The 25,475-nt window shown below is 40.3% G+C and overlaps 1 protein-coding gene across 1 annotated transcript in view; it reads right to left on the reverse strand.

Annotated features, from left to right (window-relative positions):
* Positions 1-24,362, reverse strand: part of NEXMIF (neurite extension and migration factor) — a 143,974-nt gene extending 119,612 nt beyond the window's left edge. Inside the window, exon 1 of the mRNA XM_006217159.4 lies at positions 23,791-24,362. The gene's annotated coding sequence lies outside the window, so the exon portion shown is untranslated. The remainder of the gene's footprint in view (positions 1-23,790) is intronic.
* Positions 24,363-25,475: the final 1,113 nt, after the last annotated feature.

Below are 25,475 nucleotides of genomic sequence, written 5' to 3' on the forward strand. Positions count from 1 at the left end.
TCTAAGTGTAGTAAGCCAGAAAGAGAAAGAAAAATACCATATGATATCGCTCATATGTAGAATTTAAAATAAAAAACAGAAACAAACAAACAAAACATAAATACAAAACAGAAACAGACTCATAGACATAGAATACAAACTTGTGCTTGCCAAGGGGGCTGGGGGTGGGAAGGGATAGACTGGGAGTTCAAAATTTGTAGATACTGACAGGTATATATAGAATAGATAAACAAGATTATACTGTATAGCACAGGGAAATATATACAAGATCTTGTGGTAGCTCACAGTGAAGAAGGATGTGACAATGAATTTATGTATGTTAATGTATAACTGAAAAATTGTGCTCTACATTGGAAATTGACACAACATTGTAAGCTGACTATAACTCAATAAAATTTAAATTAAAAAAAAAGATTGAAGGAGTGTCAGGTAGCAAGGAGGAAAATTTTTCTAGCTTTCCTTTTCTTCACACCTCAATGCTAGCTCAAATGACAAGACTCTTACTATCTTCCTGCCTTGGTTGTGAATGAACAGAGACATCTCAGGAACAAACGTTGGTGCTTTTTGCCAAGTCTACCAGTACAGTCTCTTAAACCTCCAAAATAGAAGAGCAAGGACTGGGCACTGGGTTATGCATGTATGACACAATATTACTGTATAAATTATTTGGGGATTATACACTGTTTGGGATTAGCTGCACCTCAGCACCTTTCCATTAGAATTTGATAGGTGGTGAAAAAGAGACAAAGCTAGCTGCCTAATATTCGCAGCAAGCAAGGACAATTAGAAAACATTCATTTTTGTTCTGTTCACACTTCTATTCCCAAAGCTAACCATATGCTTTCTAGGCTCCAGCTTGACCATCCAACTTATATCTAGTAGCACACAAAAACAATTTTTATTTTTAAAAATATTTCATAAATGTTTGCATTTCAGACATAGCTTTCATATTTCATTTTATATCAGGAGGCTAATTTCAGCCCATATGCAAATATACGGACAATTCTGATTGATGTTGAAGTTCTGACAAACAATTAGTAGCCTAAACAGTCAAAGTTTAAACAAAATGTAAAGGTTATTGGACAGAGAGTCAACCCAGTTCCATCTAACTCATATGGCGACTTTGGACAAGACACCCTCTCTGAGCCTTTATTTTCTGGGCATATCGCTACCTGCCCTACCTGTCTCACAAAGGGATTAGAAGGGTCAAGGAAATGAGTTTCTAAATGGCTTTGAAAAATATTAAGCTCTGTACAAAGCAGAAGCATTATATCCCCAAGGGGGTCTTCATTCTAATACAGGGTCATTTATTTATTCAGTGATAAAGCCACTGTACTACATATTGTCACAAATAGATTCTAGAAGTGGAACTACTTTTGATTTCTCTCAAATTTTATAATGCAATGTTTGAAGGGTAATAAGAGTGGGAGGAGGTAGTTCAAGTAACTGGCAAAATGGAATTTTTCCAGAAGAAAGCAACTAGGAGAGAAAGGAGTCGATAAATCTGTCACATGAGGAATGTCTGAAAAATGGGTGGAAAATGTCTAGTCTGGAAAAGACTAGAGGATGTAACGATGGCTGTTTTTAGAAATTGAAGGGCTATCATATCCAGGAGAGATTAGGTTTTTTCGTGGCACAAGGCAGAAAGAACCAGGCTCAAAAGAAAAAAAAATTAACCCATAGTGATGGAGGTATGTTAAAGAGACACAGGAACCAACTGAAATAGCTCCCAATGGCCAAAGCTGAAGCAATTTGACAAAATAAATAAAGTAGCATTGGACTACAACCCAAAGTTTAAAATAAATATCCACGAGTCAATAGTGATATAAATAAATGATTGAATAAATAAATGAGAGCAAACTGACACATCTCCAGTGCACAAGAATTCCAAATAATTTATGCAGATACTCCATCCTCAAAGAGGTGGTGCATAACTCCCCAGTCTTAAAGTGTGGACTGTCCAAAGTAATTCCTTCCAAAGTGTACATTATGGAAATGGAGAAAAAGTAACTTTACCCTGGGAAAGCCTGACAAACATTACCTCAGTCAGGTGATCATGGTCAGCACCAACAGTGATAAATCATGTTTATAGTATGTACACATGATATGATGTGATGAGAATAGTACTTTACCTTTGTGATCATCCTCCCTTAAACATACTACCCCAGTCTAATCATGATAAAAACATCAGACAAATCCCAAGTGAGGGACATTCTACAGAATACCTGACTGCTAATCCTCAAAACTGTCAAGGAAAAGTCTGAGAAACTGTCATAGTCAAGAGTAGCAAAGGAGACATGATGGCTAAATGTAATGTGCTATCCTGGATGGGATACCAGGACAGCAAAAGGATGTTAGGGGGATACTAAGGCAGTAGGAATATGGACTTTAGTTAATAATAATGTATTAACATCTGTTAATTTTCACAAATGTACCATAGTAATGGAAGATATTAATAACAGGGGAAATGATGTGAGGTATATTTCTATACTATCATCACAAGAATTCCGTAGATCTAAAACTGTTCTAAAATTAAAAGTTTATTTAAAAAAAAAACAAGGAAAGCCATAAGAAAATATATTTCAACTCAATTTAAGAATAGGCTTTCTGAAAAGAAAGAAAAGGCATCCAAATTGGAAAGGCAGAAATAAATTCATGTCTGTATACAAATGAAATGACATGATCTTATATATAGAAAACCCTAAAGATTCCACAAAAAACTGCTAGAATAAACGAATTCAGCAAAGTTTCAAGATACAAAATCAACATGCAAAAATCAGCTGTATTTCTATACACTAACAATGAACAAGCCAAAAAGGAAATTAAGAAAATTTATCCCATTTATACTAGCATAAAAAAAGAATAAAATATTTAGGAATAAACTTAACCAAGGAGGTGAAAGACTTACACACTAAAAAGTACAAAATGTTGCTGAAGGAAACCAAAGAAGACACTAAAAAATAGAAAGATGTTCATGTTCGAGGATTATAAGATGTAATATTGTTAAGATGTCAAAACCTCCCAAAGTATTCTATAGATTCAGTGCAATTTTCTTCTGTATAAAAAACTCAATGACATTCTTTGCAGAAATAGAAAAATCCATCTTAAAATTCATATGGAATCCCAAATAGCCAAAATAATCTTGAAAATAACAACAAAGTTGGGGGCATCACACTTACTGATTTCAAAACTTACTACAAAACTACAGTAATAATTTTTTTTTTGGTACTGGCATAAGAACAGACATATAGACCAACAGAATAGAATAGAAAGCCCAGAAATAAACTTTCACATATGCAGTCAAAGAATTTTCAAGAAGGGTGCCAGGACCACTCAATGGGGAAAGGACAGTCTTCAAAAAACGGTGTTAGGAAAATGGGATATCCACATGCCAAAAAATGAAGCTGGACCCTTACCTTACAACATATAAAAAAATTAACTCAAAATCGATCAAAGACCTAAATGTAAAAGCTGAAAGAAAACGTAGGGCAAAAGCTTCACAAAGTTGCATTTGGCAGTAATTTCTTGGATATGATATCAAAAGCACAGGCAACAAAATAAAAAACAGATAAACTGAACTATAGCAAAATGAAAAGCTTTTGTGGATCAAAATAAACTACCAACAAAGTGAAAAGTAAATTCATGGAATGGGAGAAAACATTTGTATATCATATATCTGAAAAAGGATTAATATTCAGAATATATAAAGAACTCCTACAACTCAGCCAATAAGCTTATGAAAAGATGCTCAACATCACCAATCATTAGAAAAATGCACATTAAAATCATAATGAGATAGCTCCTCACAAACATTAGAACGGCTATTACAGCAAAACTAGAAAATAACAAATGTTGGCAAGGATGTAGAAGTTTGGAACTCTGTGCACTGTTTGTGGGAATGTAAAATGGCACAGCTGCTATGGAAAACAGTATTGAAGTTCCTCAAAAAATTAAAAATAGAGTTACCATATGATCTAATGTTTCCATTTCTGGGTGAATGCCCAACAGAATTAAAAACAGGATCTCAAAGCAGTATTTGTTCACAGCAGCATTATTCATAATAGGCAAAAGGTGGAAGCAAGTCAAATGTCCACTGAGATGAATTGATAAACAAAACGTGATATATACATACAATGGAATATTATTCAACCTTAAAAAGGAAGGAAATTCTGACACAGACTACAACATGAATGAAATTTGAGGACTTTATGCTAAATGAAAAAAGACAGTTACAAAAGAACAAATATTGTATGACTCCACTTACATGAGGAACCTTCACTAGTCTAATTCATAGAGACAAAAAGTAGAATGGTGGTTGCTAGGGTCTGGGGAGAGGATGGAAATGGGGAGTTATTGCTGAATGGGTACACAGTTTCAGTTTTGCAAGATAAAAAGAGGTCTAGAAATGGATGGTTGTGATGGTTGCATAGCAGTGGGAATATACTTAATTCCACAGAACTGTACACTTAAAAATGGTTAAGATGGAAAATTTTATGTTATGTGTATTTTGCCACAATTAAAAATAATAAAATAAAATAAAAAGAATGAATGTCTGGTATGTACTGCCTTTGGAGGTAGTTGCCTATTCATGGATATATTAATCTAGAAGAAGTGATTACTGTATCAGATAAAATGGTTTAAATGATCTCCTAGTTATTTCCAAGAGGTAAAAAACATTTGTGGCCAAGTTGTCAATGTGAGTCTTAATGAGTAAACATACAAATGGCCAGGGTGGTAGTGCTTCTAAATTTTGTTGTGATTTGCTGCACAAAGCACTGGTGAAGCACAACTTATAACAGTTCTTCTGCTAGTAAGCAGTTAGGAATAGGCAGCTGGTTTACCTGGCTCCATCATACACCTTTCAGTCCCAGGGAAGAAAGTATTATATATGAAATTTACAACCCCCAGAGGCATGCACTATCTCACGTCCAGCCTTAGAAACAGTCCTGTGCACAAATTTCCCCCATAGAAAAACAGTTTCCCTGAAATGTGAGCTATTTAACTCACCTATCACTCCACTATTACTGCTACCACCTCCCTCCTTCCAGTGATAGTTTCTTAGACTTAGTAGGTCTTCTTTAAGTATATTATATCTATGAATGACTTTGAGCTCCAGATAAATGGAGTGAGAGAGCTCCTTTAATAACCCTCCCAGAAGCTGAGGGGCTGTCTCAAATCTCAAGGCAGTTTCAAACCATCCTATGTGACTTTAATGTATATTAAGGTCTCTTTCTGCCTGACTGTTGAGTTGAGACATTGGTTTTCTCCTGTCCTTGGACTGGAACTTATATAACTGGCCCTCCTGGTCCTTTGGATTCAGACTGGAAGTACAGCATCAGCTTTTTGGGTCTTCAGTTTACAGACAACATTTGTGGGACTTCTTAGCCTCCATAATCACAGGAGCCAATTACTTACTGTGTGTGTATATTGATTCTGTCTTACTGTGTATGTGTGTATGTAAATAGATAAGATAGACAGACAGACAGACAGACAGATAGATTCTGGCTCTCTGAAGAATCCTAATATAGATTTTGACTGAGAGTCCCCTTCATGACCTTTAAAATATTTAATTATAGATGAGTCAAAGTTATAAGCCAGAAGAATCACAGGGGAAGCCAAGTATAAGGATACAAACTGGCCCCCAATGGGATGAGTTTTAATCCCAGCTCAAAGATTAACTTTCTATTTGGCCAAAGCCTTAACTCGTTAACTTAAAGATGCAGGGAGGGGTTAACTAGATCAGTAGTTCCCAACCTGAGGTCCCTGGTCATCTTAACAGATCACAAAGATAATCACTGGGATCCTCAAATCATTTTCAACATTTCAAAACTTTAAAGAAAACAGAGCACTTAACTATCATACAGCTGCCCTAGTTATCTAAATGTCAAGTTTCTTTGCTTTTCCCTGGAATTAAAGCAACCAAGCACAATAATATTGGTTATCCATGCTGATCAGACACACATGTGTGTATTGTGTATGAACATTGAGAAGCTATTATTTAATAAATGTAGCTTTTTCAGGGGAAAAAAACCTCTTCGAAGCACTAGGCCTTATGAAAAAAAGATAAAGGAAGGGTTTGGGAGGGTATGAATATATTGGCAAGCACTGATCTCACTGATCTGTGGCTGAGATCCCTCGCAACTCTTCCACATCTACTTGCCTCTCTTGTCTTTCCTAGTGAGGACTGCAATCGTCACTTACCTGAGACACTGGAAATAGATGAGTAATGGACTTCTTCATCTGCCACCATCCTTGGGTCTGAGAATAGCTGTGAAATTTCTGCAGCCACCCCACCCCTGTATCCCCTACACCCACACATTCAGACCAAATGGGTTAAGTGGGGGCCTTTGGATAGGGGAAAAAAGAAAGATTTCCCACAGCCAAGCTAGTCAAAATACAGGCAAGTTCTTTGGAGTTTAGATGGAGTAAGTGCCACCTCACATTTTCCAAAGCCTTTGATAGGTGTGGTAGGTTCAGACTCCCACACAGAAGTTGTCTGCCTAGTTTGAAGGGCAAATGCTACTCGGTGCTTAAAGCCACTCCTTGTTATAAAGGCAGCTTTAGCTCTGCAGCTTTTGCTAGGGGGGAGGGGAAAAGGGTGTGGAAGAAGCTCCCTTGAATTGAAACTTGAATCTAGGGGTAAACACAGCTGGGACTTGTTCCAACATTGGCTTCTGTGACCTGGAAACAAGAGCACCCTATGTCCCAGCAAAACACACATTTGCTGAGTCTCATCCTGTCTAGTTCTAAACCTCAATCAATGCAGAAATAAGTATCTTTAAAAATAAAATCTTCTGGCAGGGGAGAGGGTTCTTCTTAGAGGAATTTGTTTAATTATTTCAATTTAAAATCTTGAACATTTCCAATCTTGCATTACTTACTAATTTGCAGGCGTACATGCACTTGTGAACACACACACACAGACAAACACACACATACCAGTCCTGAGCAAGCTTGAGGCAGAAATGCAGTTAGCCACTGGCGTGACTCCTGGCTTGCCAGACCTGTGTGAAAGAATAGAGGCTGGAACTGAAAAACTGAAACTGTCAAGCACTTCTGAACAAGTACTATGAATTGACATTTGGCCCATCTAAAGAGAATCAAAGGCAGCAAGGGCAAGTTAGCAATGAATTAAACTGATTAAGGCAAAAGTGTGATGAGTTTCAGCGGGCTAAGGCTTGGCTTTCCAAGACCCAAGACTAAGAATAACGATGCTTTCATTTCACTTTATTTTTTAATCTCAGCATCCTGTTTTTTTTTTTTTTGCTGTGTGACCTTGAGTGAATAGCTTGATCTCTCAGTGCTTCATTGTTTCAAAAACACTGAACTGTCTAGAATGATAAACCATCACCTCTCTTTCTCCCAGTAGGTCTTGATAGTTGGGTACAGTTTTGCATGTATGACAATGGATGCAACCAAAATTGTACTCAACAATTCTAATCATGTATGCGTGTGTGTAGAAGTGGTGTGGCTTTGTCAAGGATGGATGTCTCTCTCACATAAATGCTGAAGAAGTTTTAAAGACTGTTAACCTGTCTGTGCTCAAGCTCTGGAAAAATTGAACACCCTACCTCACCCCATAGATCAGGGAAAACAATCACTATCTCTTCCTTGGGGTGGCTTCCCTGAGCTCAGCAGCCCCAAAATTGACTCCCTGTGGGCCTCAGGGGCACCTCTTACCCTTGGATTGGAGGTGGAGGGGTGTATCAGGGCATCACTTGGTCATACCCCAAACCATTTCAGACCACAATCTAACTGTTTTGAATGAATAATTCAGGAGAAGGAATCCTGACAATGTCAATCTAGGTTTTGTTGTTTGCTTTTCAGAAGAACAAGATCTGGTCAAAGGACAGGAACAAACTTGCTGGGGAATATATCATGGTCCTTGTTTCCTTCTCTACATAAGTCCTTGCCTATGCTATTTTAATGGCTATATAGCAAAATTGTGCCTTAAAATTATTCATTGGCAAAATTTCAACATATAAATCTGTTTTTTGAAAACTGTGCATTATGACATTATAATGTTAAGTGGGAAAAAAGCAAGATAAGGTACATCCACAGAAACATAAAAAGTGTACAGGAAAAAAGATAAGAAAATAAACATATAAAATTGGGCAGTCTTTGATTTCTTCATTTTTATACTCTTCTGTATTTATCACACTTTATCAAAATGGATTGTTTTTATAACATATAATTTCACTTTTCAGTTTCTTTTCTCTCTCTCTCTCTTTTTTTTTTTTTGGCCATGGAGATGTTTCACATACAGGACAGGGATTCAGGAGTGTTCAGTACAGTATTAAATGGATGTGTGCTGTTGCTAAGTAATTTTCCTTCTCTGAGCCTCTGTTACTCCTTTATAAAATGGGGTAGGCAACTGACAAGGAGATATCCCTAGAGATTTCTCCAATCTCACTCTTCAGTGTTTTATAGCCAAAACCACTGGGCTGGCTGAGCTGCCTAGAACCTTTGCAAATTGTTCCTAAGAGCTATCAATTGGTTGGATTTTCCAGTTTTCCTGTAATGTGATTATATATTATCATGAAAACTATCATGAAAAAGTAATGCACATGTAATAGGCTCTAGAGTTCAGTTAGAGTGGAAAAAAGGAATATAAAAAGGAAAATGGAATACATCCCTGAACAAGATGCTGACTGAAGGAAAAGAAAACTAGCTTCAGAATGACACATACATTAGGATATATTTATGTAAATTGTTCTGTGTAAAACACACAGAACAATTCTATATATTACTTATGTAATTTTAAATGACATGTAAGAATACATACCAAATTAATCTTTGCCTCTGGGAATGAATAGAAAGGAATAGGGGGCAGAATTTAACTTGTCTGTAATGTATTATTTCTAGGCACTGGGAAAAAAAATCTAAAGCAAACTTTATGTTAAAAATGGTCACAGTTGTCATGCAACATGAATAATTTCTAGAGATCTGCTCTACAACATAGTGTGTATAGTTAACGATACTATATTGTAAACTTAAAAATATGTTAAGTGGTTAGGTATGTTAAGTGTTCTTACCACAATAAAAAATGTTAAGGTTATCAATTCTGAGTAGAGATCTAGGTGTGTTTGTTACATTATTCATTCTGAATGTTTTTCACTATTTTTCTAATTACTCTAAATAAAATGTGTCATTTTTTAAAAGGGAAAGTTTGATCATTTCTTTTCCATAGTTTTAAAAATCTGTGAAATGTTCATGGATTATTCTGATAAATGGTAAGTGAAGTTAGTTTCAAAACTAGGGAAATAGGAAAGAGAAAAAAGTAACAGGACAAAGACAAATGAAAGAGGGGGGTCACTAAGATCAGATACAGTGAGGCCCTGGGAGCCTCAGGAACTTCTTGCCCAAAAGTAACTAACAAACTCCATAAGCCAAAGATTTAATAAATGGACCCATTGCAAAGTGGGGGCTCCTGGGTGTTCCAGTCCCCATCCCCTACTATATGTATTTAAAACCCTACTCTGTTTCATTGATTTTCTCTGGACAGAAACTTCCAATGAGTCCCCTCCAACTATCTAGCCTTTCAGGGACAAATTTTCCATCTTGGCTTCCAAGGCAGCTGTTACAACACCACAAATCACCTTCTGCCATCCCTTCTTGAACCAAACTTCTACTGGTTTCCAAGAATCATATGGGGAAAATGGGTCTCTGAATATATTCCCTCATAGTACTCAGTTCACAACATTTCTTAAGCTAAATGTCTTACTACAAAAGCTGAACCTGCCGAAGATAAAAGCTCTTCATTTTTCCCCTACTGCCCTTCCCCAAGCTAAATAAATCCCCATCACAGTCAGAAATGCCATTTTATCCCCCAACTCTGAAAAAATCACAGTCATCTTTATTCTTTGCTGCAGACTGATTGACAATTGAATCCATCTGCTTTTATCAACTCACTGTCTCTTGATTTCCCCCATGCCCCATTTTGTCAGCCCTTTCCCCTCAGCCTTCCTTGCTGTTTGTGGGCACTTTACAATACAATATTTTTGAATGGCTCTTCCTGCCCTGACTCTCTGCCACACCCAGAAGCCATAGCCTCTCTTGGCTGATATAACTGAAGTGCTGTCTCTAGACTTTACTCTCTAAGGGTAGCAATGACCTTGCATCCAGCCACACAACATGGAAGGAAAGTGGCTATAGTCAAATGAGATATGGATCCCGGGCAACATCAAGGGGATGGTTGAGGCCCTGCTGATAAGTGAGGGGGGTGGGTAGGCTGTGAAGGCGAGGAAGAGTGTTAAGTGGAATGGAGCACAGGCTTTATATATTCAGAAGCAAGAGTTCCCCTTACCTCACTGTTCAAAGAGACCACTTGTAGGGCAATCTAAAGGAAGGGATCAGGGATTGGACTATAATAAGCATTCTGTCCCTGATTTACAGTGTGGCTTTGGGAAGCTCACTTTAAAGTATCTGAGACTCAATTCCCCCGTCTGGAAAATGTTACCATCATGGTAACTGTTGCTGTGGGAAAAGATCTTAGAGATTAGCTCTAGACCAAGCCTTCATTTCACAGTTTGAAGACTCTGAGGCCCAGGGAGGGGAAGTAATTTGTCCTATGTGGTCTTCAGTGTTTACTTTTCCTAAGTCCATGAGGTTTTTTGTGAGGTCAAATAAAATAAACATAGGAACACTTTGAATCCTTTAGAAGAGGAGCTACAGAATTATAAGGTGTTATTATTGGCAGTTTTAGTGCCTATGGTCCTCTGGACAGAAACTTCCAGTGAGTCCCTTAACAAAACTGAATGAAGACACACCAGTGTTAGTTTTTCACTTCCTCAAGACCACTGAACACACAGCTGTCCCCCTCAGCTGGCTATCTCAGCAACAAGCCCAGACAGCAGCTCTCTGCCCTATCATCCACTGCTGCCTCTCCCACCTCAGGCTATCCCAGCTGCTTGAGCACTCCTTCTAGCTGAGGGTCTGGAAACAGCTGGTCACCCCAGCATCCTCCTTGGAGCTCATTATAGCTGATGATGCTACCTCACATTGTATGACACCCAGCATTTCAGTGCCATGAATAGAACACATGGAGAAGGGAGAAGCTCATAACAAAGGGCCTTCTAAAGGGATATTGGGAGTGAGGTCAGAGCCATGTAGTTCAGAGAAATGCTGAGGAATCCCAGAAGTACAGAGGGCAAAATAAAGAGCATACCTAGGATCACACTTTTAATTTCAGTGCATATTATGCCAAAATGGCTTTTCATTTAGAAGAGCAATTTGAGGGTACTCTTGTCTAGTATGTAGCCTGGCTGTCTGAGGTAGGTCTGTGGATTCTTAAGCCTAATAAACTGAATTTTCAGAAAGTAAAGAAACCCCATTCCTGGCATTAGCTGCATCTACTTTAGGCCTCCATTAATCAATGGTGCTCAGCTCTGGAAGATATCAAAGTCATACCTGAGGGTAGAATGGTAGAGGTGAAAATCAAAAGGGAGAGATTAGTCCACCTACCTGCATTTCAGCATCTTTCAGTGGTTGGCTAGAAGTGACTTGTCCTTGGTGAATCATGAATCATTGGTGTCAGCAATATCATGACATTACCACCTTATCTGGACAATAAACAAATGGGTCTTTTCATTTATTCAGGTGCTAAATATATGTACATGTAGCTACCAAAGCATTATTGACATAGGGCACAAAACAGTGGCTTATAGGAAAAGAGTAAGATCAATGGCAAGAAAGGCTGATCCCAGGTTCTCTTCCCAGGTCTGTACAGCGGTATCCAGATCCTTCGGCCTTCTGCTTAACTGGTGACCACTGACTTCAAAATTAAGTGGTGTATATTTGGAGCCTTTCTGAGACACAAAGTGACAAATCAGGATTTTGGTTGCTCCCACTATATCATCCCCATATTTGAGTGGCAGACCTGGAATACTCACCTCTTCCCTACAAATACACATATGGAAGAATCTAAGTGAGCCATGGTCCTGGATTTGCAACCAACACCTTGACCTTCGGTTATAAATCATGCCTATTTCTCTCTTTAAGCCTAACTTTCAAATTGCTTCTTCTTCAGATAAGTATGTGTTTTTGTCTAGATTTAAGTCAAGCAAAATAAATCTGAAAAACTTACTGTAGCACTGGCACAATTCCCTTTCCTTTCATCTATTTAGCCAAATGGATTTGACTATGTCATTTATGAAACATCTTAACATGTCAAGGCCACAGCTATATACATATTAGATTTGCTATGGGAAAGGGCAATGTGACTTATATACCATACATAATATATACATTCAATAGACAATGGGTATACCTTACATAATATATACATTCAATAGACAATGGGTATACCTTTTCCCTTGCCAAGAGGCAAAGTACATAGGCAACCATAAAAGCAAGCACTCAGAGATGTATTCACAAATACAGAGAGCCAGTAAGACAAAATGTTACTGAACTGCCCCAAGGGGAAATTGAGAACACTGACTCGACACTGAGGACATTCCTACAAATCTAAGTAAAGAGAGATCTGAGAAGGCAACAGTTATGCCAGTGTACAAAGAAGCTGTGTAACAGGGTCTACTGACTCTCTGGGCCTTGGACAAAAAAGTGCCAACAAGTCAACAAAGAGCTCCGTGAAGGACAGAGCTCTTTCACAAATGCCCCCCAACAGGATGAGCATTCTGGAAGCCTCAAGGATCAGAACATTGGGGCCACCATGATGCCAAATAAACCCTAGATTCTACAATTCAAATGAATACCCTTTTCATAAGCTACTCTTTTTTGTTAACATTTCCTCAATCAATGGTTACTTCAGTCATGGAGGTGGAGTTTGTTACTATGAATAAACAAACTAACTTCTCCCCAGTCAGGAAGAATTTCCCTTTAACCAAATGGAGTGGTACAGGGGTCTGCAGTATGGCACTCTGCCTCTCTTACAACGATTGAGAGGAGGAAACTTGGTTAATACTATGGTATGGTTTCTACCAACTCTTCTGGGTTGACAATGTCCAGTTGAGTTCCCTGTATCCATATCTCTCCAGTAGTTAGAACACCTCAGGTTTTCGGGGGAAAAAAAAAGCAGCCATAGACCTCAAATCCAATAACTAGGTCCTTGTCTTATTCTACCTGTGCCACAGTATCTAACCCCAAACCTCAATTCTTATAGGAACGAGTTACCTTTCCCATCCCTACCCTTCCTAGACAGTGATGGAAATGTTCTACACATGTGTTGTCCAATATGGTATCCACTAACCACATATGGTTATTAAGCACCTGAAATATGACTTAATTCCAACCCCCACCCAGCAGTAATGAGAAGCCCTGTACTTCAAGTGTCAACAGAGGCTCAGAGGGGAACCTGAATGTCTACTTCTACCTGGCAGTAACAAAGGCAGCACATTCCCTTGCCCTGCTGAAGCTGTGTCAGAAAAATCTAGCTAAAAAAGAAAGTTTAAATAAGATCCACAGTCTCATAATGTACTACGAAAATGTCCAGGTTTCTGTTAAAAAATCACTTGTCATACCAAGAACCAGAAAGACTTCAAGCTAAATGAAAAATGCAAGCAATAGACACCAAAGCCAAGATGACAGAGATGTTAGAATTATCTGGTAAAGATTTTAAAGCAGCCATGATAAAAATGTTTCAATAAGCAATTACAAATGCTCTTAAAACAAATGAAAATAGTAAGTCTCAGCAAAGAAATAGAAGATATGTGGAAGAACCAGGTAGAAATTTTAGTAATGAAAAATACAATAATTGAAATTTTAAAAAAAAATCTCAATAGGTGAGCTCTACAATAGAATGAAGAGGACTGAGAAAAGAATTAGCTAACCTGAAAATGGAACAACAGAAATTATCCAATCTGAACGACAAAGAAAATTAGACTGAAAAAAAATGAACAGGGTCTCAGGGACCTGTGGGACTATAAAGAAATGTTTAACTTCCCTGTTATTTTTGGAGGACTGGACCAATAGGATAAAGAAGGCAGGACAGAAAAAGTATTCAAAGAAATAATGGCTGAAAACTCCCAAACTTGGCAAAAGACAAACCCATAGATTCAGGAAGCTAAGAGTATTCCAAACTGGATGAACCCAAAGAAATATATGCCAAGGCACATCATAGTCAAACTTTTGAAAACTAAAGACATTTAAACTTGAAATCAGTGAGAAAGAAATGATGCCTTACTAACAAGGGGAAAACAATTCAAATGACAGCACATTTCTCATAAGAACCCATGGAGACCAGAAGGGAGTGGCACAACCATTTTAAGTGCTGAAAGAAAAGAACTGTCAACTCAGAATCCTATATGCAGTGAAAATATCCTTCAGGAATGAAGTGGAAATCAAGAAATTCTCAGATAAAGGAAAACTAACAGAATGTGTTGCTAACAAACCTGCACTAAAAGAATGGCTAAAGGAAGTTCTCTAAACAGAAAGAAAAATATAAAAGAAGGACTCTTCAAACCTCAGGAAGGAAAGAATAACAACAGAAAGAGTAAATACAATTGACTTTGCTTCTCCCATTGAGTTTTCTCAATTATGTTTGATGGTTGAAGCAAAAATTATAACACTATCTGATGTAGTTGTAAATATACGCAGAGGAAATATTTAGGACAATAATATTACAAATGAGGGAGGATAAAATAGCTTAAAAAAAGGTAGGGTTTATTCAAACAGGTAAAATGTTGATACTAGTAGACTGTGATAAGTTATGTACAGGCAGTCCAGAAAATAGTTTTGCAGCTTCTTAAAAAACTAAATATACACTTAACATATGACCCAGTAATCACACCCCTGGGCATTTTCCTCAGAGAAATGAAAATCCGTTCACATGAAAAACTACACACTAACCCGTACAGCTTTATTTGTAATGGCCAAAAACTGGAGACGACCAAAATGTCCCTCAGCAGGTAAATGGTTAAATTGTCATAATTCATACCATGGAATATTGTTCAGTAGTGTAAATGAATGTACTGCTTATGCACAAAACAACTTGGATGGATCTCAAGGGCATTATGCTGAGTGAAAAAAACTAATGTGAAAAGGTCAAATATTCTATGACTCCATTTACATAACATTTTTTAAACATTTTTTATTGAGTTATAGTCATTTTACAATGTTGTGTCAAATTCCAGTGTAGAGCACAATTTTTCAGTTATACATGAACATACATATATTCATTGTCACATTTTTTTTCACTGTGAACTACCACAAGATCTTGTATATATTTCCCTGTACTATACAGTATAATCTTGTTTATCTATTCTGCATATGCCTGTCAGTATCTACAAATTTTGAAATCCTAGTCTGTCCCTTCCTACCCCCCACCACCTTGGCAACCACAAGTTTGTATTCTATGTCTATGAGTCTGTTTCTGTTTTGTATTTATGTTCACTTTTTTTTAGATTCCACATATGAGCGATCTCATACTGTATTTTTCTTTCTCTTTCTGGCTTACTTCACTTAGAATGACATTCTCCAGGGACATCTATGTTGCTGCAAATGGCATTATGTTGTTTTTTATGGCTGAAGAGTATTCCATTGTATAAATATACCACAGCTTCTTTATCTAGTCATCTGTCGATGGACATTTAGGCTGTTTCCATGTCTTGGCTATTGTAAATAGTGCTGCTATGAACACTGGGGTGCAGGTGTCTTTTTGAAGTAAAGTTCCTTCTGGATATATGCCCAGGAGTGGGATTACTGGGTCATATGGTAAGTCTATTCCTGGTCTTTTGAGGAATCTACATACTGTTAACATTTTTGAAAAGACAAAACTGTAGATTTAGAAAAAAAGATTAGTGATTGCCAGGGGTTAAGGCAGGTGTGTGACTATAAAAACAATAAAGAGATAGAACACACAAAAAAGAGGTAGCACAAGAGAGATCTTTTGTGGTGATGGAGTAGTACTTTATCTTGATTGTGGTAGTGGTACAGAAATCTACACATCCTATAAAACGACATAGGGCTGAACATATCCATTGTTCCAATATCAAGCTCATGGTTTTGGTCTTATACTATAGTTATGTAAGATATAATTATTGGGGAAACTGGGTGAGGGGTACATAGGACCTGTCTGGCCTTGCAACTTCCTGTAAATCTGTAATTATTTCAAAATGAAAGAAAAAAAACCATCAAGTCACTGTGGTAGGCAGAGTAATGACCCTCCAAATTAGTCCACATCATACTCCTATGACCTGTGAATGTGTTAGGTTATATGGCACAACTGGAATCAAGGCTGCAGATGGAATTACGCTTGCAAATCAACTAACCTTGAGATGGAAAGATTATCCCATATTATCCATCCAAGTAGACCGAATTTAATTACCAGCATCTTTAAAAGTAGAGGAGGGAGGTAGCAGAGTGAGTCAGAGAAGGAAGTGTGATGATGGAAGCAAGACTGAAGTGATGCAATGTAAGGAATCAGTCCACCATTGCTGACTTTGAGGATGGAGGGGGGCCATGAACCAAGAAATGTGGGCAGAATCCATTAGCTGGAACTGGCCAGGAAATGGAATCTCTCCTACAGCCTCCAGAAAGGAATGCAGCCCTTCTCATACCTTGATTTCAGCCCAGTGAGATCTATTTCAGATTCTTGACCTCTGTAAGATAATAAATTTATGTTGTTTTAAACCACTAAGTTTTTGGCAATTTGTTACAGCAGCTGCAGAAAACTAATACAACTACCAACTAGGAGTCAAAAACTAACACACTCAGATATGGACAACTGACTTTTTGCAGAGTACATTCAACTCATTACTCAGAAGTCAATAACTGTGTACTATAATCTTAAATCAGTGGTCAACACATCATGGCTAATGCTATTTGCAGTTCCACATCACCAATAATAGCAATGATAGAAATCTTGCCTCAGAATCACAGGGAAAAAAAACATGTTACTCCCTATTAAATGAGACCTGCTAAGCCAATGCAGAAATAAGAACAGAAGCATTTGTGCCATGGAGGCTGGAAATCTTGTCTCAACTTAGCTAGAGGTAACTGTTGGCCAAGGAATTTCCTGCTGTGTTAGAAAACAGGGCATTTATACTTATTTTCGAACAATGAGAGTATAGAAATAATATAAAAATGCACTGAATTAGAAGAAGGGTGGGGTAAACTAGTAAAGATAGGAAAAAAAAGACCTAGCCAGGAACAAAGCTAATTTCCTATAAGACGGGAAAATCTGTTTTATTATTTTCTCTGTCCCTAATATCCCAGTTCTCAGCACATAGTAGATGCTCAATAAATGTTTGCTGACTTGAATTAGAAATGATCCTTAATGGACCCTTCCAAATTTAGAATTCCATTAGCCCTCATACTCTGCCATATTCCAAACTGCTAAGAAAAGAAGAAAAGAGACAGGCAAGAAACATTTATTCATGGATAGGAACACCACATATTCCTACCATCCCAACTGCAAGGACCATATATTCATGTTTGCAGAGGTTAAGGAGCTTTGCCTTTAATATATGACGTTAGATCTCCATGATAGCTAATACTCCAAAAGTCCCATGAGTCTCAAGCGTCCTTATGAAGATATCTGAACACCACTTCCCTCTCTGACTTCATCACCATACCTAACAATCAGTGCTATCAACAATTTACTATTTTTGTCAAGGCCATTGGCTAAGAGAAATATATAGAGATAAAGAAAGATGAAGAGAGAGAGAGAGAGAGAGAGATGGGGGCAGGTGAGCATGGGTGAGCTTTTATGTAATGCATTTCATATATTAATAATGAACTTGTGGACGGTGAGCGCTGAACAGACATTTTTAAGAATCTGAAATTTGACAATTCAAGGATTTGGAGAGCCTAGCCCTGACTTGTTTTTGGTGAGAATAGTAATGTCAAAGTGAGCACTAAGTGACTCTTTTTTCATAATTAAAAAAATGCCTGTGAAGGCTAATTAGAAAAATGCTTACAATAGCTGAGAGCTATGAACCACAAGTATACTAATAACAGGCTTTTTTGAGAGTCATTTTCATGGCTTCCATTTCATGTTACCTTGACCATGACAGCCATGCAACAGGAATTCTTGCAACAACTGGGCAAAGGCTAGTGCAGAGGTTTTTAACTCACAATGCATGGTTAAATGCATGCAAGTGTCATATATGTAAATTAGCACTTTTCTGAAGAGAGTATCCTTGGCATTCATCAAATTTTCAAAGGGGTTCATGCTAAAAAAAAAGATTAGGAACCACTAAGCTAGATAGTGATGGCCCACTTTTTCTACCCCCCTACTCAGTAAAGCTCTTCTTCAGAATGTGTTCCAGTTATTTAGTAACTAAAGAGGCAGCAGGTCTGTGTTTAAGCAAGTTGCTGAGACCTGGTCTCTGGGTTAATAAATCACATGGATGTCTGGAATGACATGGCAAATATTGGGAAGGAGGACAGGAAAAATTTATTAGCACCACAAAATTTAGGTTACTGCAATAGGCAGGAAAGAAAATATCACTATTGACATTTTGACTCAAACAAACAAATTCACATGTGGATTTCATTTTGGGAGGCATCCCCCTGCCACCCCACCAAGTTCTGGACAATCTCCCTAACCCTACATATCACCTGGTAGGTATATGTATTAAGGAAATGTGGACTCATTTTAACATTGGCTAGGCCGATGAGCAAAGCTCAGTTATGAAGGGGAAGCTTGAAAACATTTGCAAAAGAAGCTCTAGATAGCTTCACATTTATTTCTTGTCTACATTATTTCTTTTTCCATAGCAGGCCAGATTTGGCCTGTGGGCCATAGTTCCTTTTGACCCTGGCCCTAGATCAATGAAAGCCAATCACAGATACTTAGAACTGGAAGGCAGTTTAAAAAGTCACCTTCTTCACTACAGAAAAGGCAAGTGGAACTATACATAATATATGTAACATACACACACACACACACACACACACACACATATTATATATAAAGTTTATTTATTTATTTATATATTTGACAATACTACATGCAAACCTCTCTGGATAGTTACTTGTGTACTTCTCAAAACATGTTCTAAAAGGAATTCACATTTCAGTTGGTACCACCCTCTTTGTCTTACAACTGCCATGGTTAGGAAGATCTTCTGAAATCTTAAATACCCCCTGATATGCTTTAAGCTTATTATCTATTACCAGTCTTTCATAGAAGTAAGAACACCCACTCTCCAGCATGTAGATAACACCTGTCTGTGTGTGTATGTGTATATGTGTGTGTGTGTGTGTGTATATATATATATATATATACATACATATATATATACACATACATATATATATATACACACACATACATACATGTGTGCATGCATACACACACAAATGCATTTTGGAGTCTTTAGACCCAATAGTCCAATTCTGTCAAGCCCAAAGCCTGAATCATTTCTGGAATTCTTATCCTCCAAAAAGACTTCTTAGCTAGGAAAAGGATAGGCTGAGCTGGTTAAGGGACTAAGACATCTTTAAAGTTCATTATCTTCTCAAGTTTTACAAATATAACCATCTCCCCAAATCAAGAATCACAGTTTGATTTAAAGATGATATAGTTAGGGTGACCACAGAATTTCTGGTCCAAACTGGGACATTTTGGAGTGAAATAAGTATGCTGGGACAATAGGTATATATCACAACATATGACCCCCTCTACTTATAGTCCTCCATAGAGGAAATGTTTTAACTTCCCCCAAATAAAATGAATCTCTATCCTGGTTCTCAATGGAGGATAGCACTACTCTAGTAGTCAAATCCACCATATAATCTTGGTCTCTAACCTCCAAATACCCTCAGGTTAAAACTTAGAAGCAACTTCTTGCTTAGGCTATTGTGTAATACTTAAAATGGGCTACTGAGGGAAAGAAGTGTAACTTTTCAAATGGGATTTGGGTGTTTGAGAAAATAGTAGATAATTGTTTATATCAAAGTCATCTTACTGGAGATGGGTAAGATGATCTACTCAAGTGCCTTTAGAAAACTAAAAATTATGTACATAGTAGTTGGTCCTGAATACATCAGTCTTTTTTCTACCAGAGAATAAGGGAGGGAAAGACATCGAGTCATAGTACTTACCAATAGAAAAAGAGATGAAAAGGAGCAATTCCCTAGCAGAAACCAAAGAACCACAGTGGGCAATGAGGAACTAGAGGGAAGAGACACAAAGAAGGTCCTCACTCCTTACCTGTAGCTGGCCCAGAAAAGGCCTTACCATCCCTGAAGAGAAGCTTCCCTCAAACCTCCACTTTCCTGACTGACCCCACCCCAAAGCAGATTTCCCCAAGGTTGATATGCTTACTTTGCACAAGGCCAGTGTTGTTTGAGAGTTAGAGGAATGTTCACCTCTGCCAAAAACTAAATTTTCTGGGTCTAACATTAAAGGTAGCCCCAAGAGATGCTGTCTCGTCCAGTGCCCTTTGTTTTGTTTCCAAGCAGCCCCAAAGAAGTGGCATGAAGAGCTCAACCAAGTCCTTTGTGTCTAACCCTACGACCTTGGGTTTGAAAAGGTGCTTTCTGGTGGAGAAACTGTTGGTTAGGGAGCTAGCTGATGGGCAACTTTTCAGAGGAGCTAAAAGGGGAAAAAGAAAGGAAAAAATTAAAATTTCCAAATCTGAAATCTTTAAGATGGGAAAAGCAGGAAATCAGATAACCTATTCCTTAGCATATCATTTCCCTTCCCTATCATCCACTTCGGGCCTGCTCTCCTTTAGTTGCCACAAGCAGGTACACTTAAATCATGTATGTGCCACCAGATAAATAAGTTTAAAGATAATGTAACAGAGCCAAAGGCCAATTAGAATCTCATTTTCTCCCCTTACTAAGGGATTTGGAGGAAAAAAAGTATTCACTAGAACTGGACTTAGGAACACAGGAACTGCAATCAGTTCTTCTTTGATTAGACTAGTCCCTCTCCTAAACAAATACTTCTGTAAGACCAGGACCTCCATTTTTGATTGTGTCAGAAATCCATGAATGTATCTTTGAGTGTTTAAAATCCAGCACTTATCATTTTTCTCATCTCTCTTCTCCCACCTCCTAAACACAAGCAACACTAACACATCTTTAGCTCTCTCTGCTCACTGGGTAGTTGACAGGTAATCAGACAATTGTGGAAAACAGAAAAAAAGGGAAGCGAGACAGATTGAGTAAAATACAGAGAAAGCATCAGTGTTCTGCACTTGTTTGACTTTGGCAACAGGGTGTTATAGGTTTGCTCATGTGTGCATGTGCGTATGTGTGTTTTAAAAAGCACTGATGCATCGATTATTTATTCACTGAACAGTTGATTTATTTAACAGACTTGACATATGTCAAATTTTACCATGTGCTTATATAATTGTTATCCATTTATCAGAGCTGTTATTTAGCCAAATATTTGTTTTAAAAGCATTTTCCTTTAAACAACTTTCTCTAGCCCACTGCACAATCAATCTGTGGTTCATTTTAATTATGTTATGTTATGTTATGTTATGCTATGTTATGTTATGTTAACAACAGCTATTTGGTGGAGGTCTCTGAAACCTAATCTTCCTAGGGCCATTTCATCTCCACTCAAAATCTATTCCTTTTTTCCCCCTTGTAATAAATTTCTGGTTAAAATCACATCATAGGGAAAATTTTTAAAAATATGTACAATGCCTTTTCATGTTATGCTCTTGATTTTTAAAAAAGCAGCTTCTCAACATACTGTTAAAATCACATATGTGAATATTGTTAATGTAAAAAACTAGCTATAAGGACAAAAGGATGTGACTTTTTTGTGTTCGTGAGTGTGTGGCTGCGGGGTGTGGAAGGGCGGTTGGGACAGCTAAGGGAGAGCTAGGTGGATAATTAGAATAAGGGAGTAAATGGAGTCAAATTTCAAGACTTAAATGGTGTTGAATCACTACTCCATCTGAACACATGTACACAAAAAATTGTATTTTTTCAACTCAAATGCATGCCATCTATCTAGGTTCTGTGGGAGGTAAAATATTGGAAGGTAGTTCCAAGAAACAAAAATGTCTAATCACTAGCTGCCATGCCTGGTTTGAATTCCTCTATTGTAAATATTCCATTTGCAAAAGCAAGAGGCTCATTTTGACCTCCCAGGTCAAGGAGTATGGGGACTAGGAAAGATGAGGCATGGGAGAAAGGAAGGGAAATCCCACCATCACACGAGTAAATCTTTGACCTAGTAAGCAAATACGTTTTTGTTGTTACTGTTGGGTAAAATGTACAAGTCTTCCAGAAATTAGACACTGTAATAAAAATGTACCAGCCCAAATTTAAATTGCTCACTAGACAGATGGTTAATTATATTCACAGCCACATATTTCACTGGGATAGAGTTTCAGACACTCAGCCAGTTTTATTTGATTAGCTGGTTTCCCAGTTAATATGTAAAATGACAGTTACTTAGGGCTTTTTTGTTCCCTTCTAAAATATATTTTAAATAAGTGTAAAATTTCCTCAGCCAAAGGAACGTCATTGCTGTAAACCAAACGTTTGTTCATATGATATCCTATGTGTAAAAGATGTTAAGGAAGATTCATCCCCCAAAACCCAAATGATCTCTATAGTTCAGAGAAGACCATTGGAGCACCTTTTCTCACCAAGCAAAATATTTCAGCAACTATCAGCACACTCTGCTCCTCTACCAAAAACAACAGAGTGGATATTCATATCCCAGATTAAAGTGTTTTAGATGCTTTTTAAAAAACAGCCATGGATGCCCTACACACAAATCATGTCTTTTCAGATAACAGTCTAGAAAATGGAACATTAGGAAAAGGCCACATTGCTAAGTATATTGCTGTGCACAGAATTCAACAATATGCTGGGAGCCAAAACCTAGACGCAAAATATGAAACCCACTTATTCCAAAATGCAACCAGGAGCTCGACAAAAATCAAATGTGCTGGTGTCGAAATGGGGGTGCCAATTTTTTTTAACTTCAAAAAAGACAGAAAACCTTGCGCGGATTATTCGGCCCCTCAAGAATCAGACAGACAGAAGCAGTCATGCCGAAACCACTGGATTCCTCAGCAGAACGGCGCCAACTCAGCGGCGCGTTTTCCACACTTTCCCGGAGGCTGGCCCGGCTCTCCGCGCGGGCTCGTGGCCTCCCCGCCCCACTGGGTGTGCAAGACCGGAGCGGACGTGTGCTGTGGGGCGCGGCAGAGCGAAGCGCCAGAAGCCACTCAGGAAAGGGACGATTCGACTGCCACCGAGAGCGGGAAGGGGCCGCGGGCCAATTTCCGCTAAGGTGACAAGCTGGGTGAGGCTCGGCGGAGCCCCCAACTTAGACCCGCCCGCGGCCCTGGTCGGGTGGCGCGTGCCCAGGGGCGCTCTGTGGTCGCCAGGGCAGCCCTGTGCACCGGAGGCTCAGGCGACGGCGCTTCGCACCTTGGCCCCTTTGGCCCTGACTCCGGGTCGCGGCCGCTGCGTGGGTTTACCCGCTCGCGCTGGAGCCAGCAGTGTTGGTGCCTCTTTCCTGACCAGGATCTCCCGGGCACCAGCCCGAAAAGAGGCGGCACTCTGCTGGTCCCCGCTGCCCGGTTCTGTGCGTGCGAGAGCCGCGGCTCTGGCCGCTCGCTTCCCCTCCCCCCGGCGCAAGCACAGAGGCCTTTCCTAGATTGCAGTGTGCCTGTCAGGGCTGGCCGGGATCTCTCGCCCTTGCGGCCTCACTCCCTCATACACAGACTCACACACGCACGCCATTCTCACACAGACGTCCCCACTTCTGCTTTCCCTTCCTCCTCTTCTCGCTCGGCTTCCCCCAATCCGTTCCACCCCCCGCCGTCGCCCCCGCCACCCGTCGCCGGCAGGGAAGCCGGCGAGAAGGCCGGGTAACTGGATGGCAGCGCTCATACTAACCTCGCAGGCCGACTCCTGAGGCGCACGTCGCCGGCGGGCTCAGGCAGCGGGCGCTGGAGCTAGCGCGGCCGCAGTCAAAGCTGGGCTGCCGCTGTCGCCGCAGCTGCTCGTGCTGTCCCCGCCGCCGCTGCTGCTACTGCTGCTGCCGCCGCCGCCGCCGCCTCTGCCTCAGCTCCATGCGCCGGGCCCGCCAGGTGGACGCGCCTCTCTCTCTCAGGCGCCGCCGCCGCCGCCGCCGCCGCCGCAGCGCTAGATGGAGTCAGAGCTGTCAGGCTCTGGCCCGGAAACTCAGCGCCTCAGTGGCTGCCGGCTGCTCCCGCGGTCCGCTCTTCTCGGGCACCGCTGCTCGCTCCGGCCGGGGCTGCCTCACCGGCAAGCTGCGCGCTCGGCGCTGGAGCCGGTTCAGTGCGGTGGCCGCGGCCGTCCGCGGGAGAGAGCGAGGAGGGCGGCTGCTACTGTCGCTACCGCTGTTAAAGCTACTGCTAAATGCTGCTACTGCCGCTACTGCTACTGCCACTGCTGTGGCGGCGGCGGCGGCGGCGGCGGCTGCTGCTGCTGCTGCTGCTGCTGCTGCTGATGCTACTGGTTTTCCTTCCCGGGTTCTCCCCCTGCCTCTTCCCCACTCCCCCCTCCCTTTCTCCACCTCCTCCTCCTCCCCCTTCTCCTCCCTCGCCGCTTTTCTCAGAGCCTCTGCGGGCGCTGCCTGGTCTCCTCTTCTCCCCGAGCTGCCTCTGCTCATTCAGAAAGGTGCCCAGAGTGGGACTGCCGCGGCTGCCACCATCGCTATTGCCCCTGCCATTGTTTCCTCCAACACGGCTGTTCTTAGCTGGACGCGTTCCCCCCTCTACTCCCTTCCCCACCACAGCCGTCCTTTTCCTTCCCGCTCTCCCTTAACCCTATGGTCCCTTCCCCATGTGCCCCCTCCCACTTTGTCCGTCTGTCCCTCCCTCCCCTCAGGCGCCCGGGAGCGCGCACTGCGCGGCCACCTGTCATAAAGGGCGCGCACCCCCTTCCCCACCCCCACCCCGCCCCCCATTCGCATTCTTGCAGCCTGCCCAGTCCACCGCGCCACTGGCGCGTTCTTCCCCGGGGAGACACGCAGCTGGACACCACTCTCCCACGCCTTTTAGGGCAGTTATGTGTACCGAGAGGGCGCTCTGAAGTTTGGGGAAGAATATTTCAATGGCTTCTTCCACCAAGCATCTAACCATTCAAACTGTATCTATCCTTAACTTCAGAGTCTAGGCACCCCCGGGGGGGGGTTGTGTTGGAAGGATCAGATGAAGGGTTATTCCCCGATGAATTGGAGAGGGATAGGGTTTTTTGTTTGTTTATTTGTTTTTTGGAATAAAGAAGGAGAGAAGGGAACATGAATATGCCTGGAAGGAAATGGGATGTGCCTGACTGCTGTCATAGAGAAATCCCTTAGGTGGTCATTTCCCTTCAGAATTCCTGGGAACCCAACAGGAAACAGCAAGGGATTCAAGAGCAACTTAGAAGGGATCATTTAGCACTGCTGGAGCCCTGGGTGTAAGGTTAGGGCCTGAACCCCTGAGTCACCACCACTAGGAGCCAGGGCAAGAAATGGAAAGGTTGGTGCTAGAGCACAAGGGGTAAAACTAAACTACTTCGTGTGTACTTGCTCCAGCACAATTACCAAAGCACAGCTTCTACAGTCCTGCAGG

This window comes from Vicugna pacos, chromosome X (assembly GCF_048564905.1).
Source record: "Vicugna pacos chromosome X, VicPac4, whole genome shotgun sequence".
NCBI classification, from domain to species: domain Eukaryota; kingdom Metazoa; phylum Chordata; class Mammalia; order Artiodactyla; family Camelidae; genus Vicugna; species Vicugna pacos.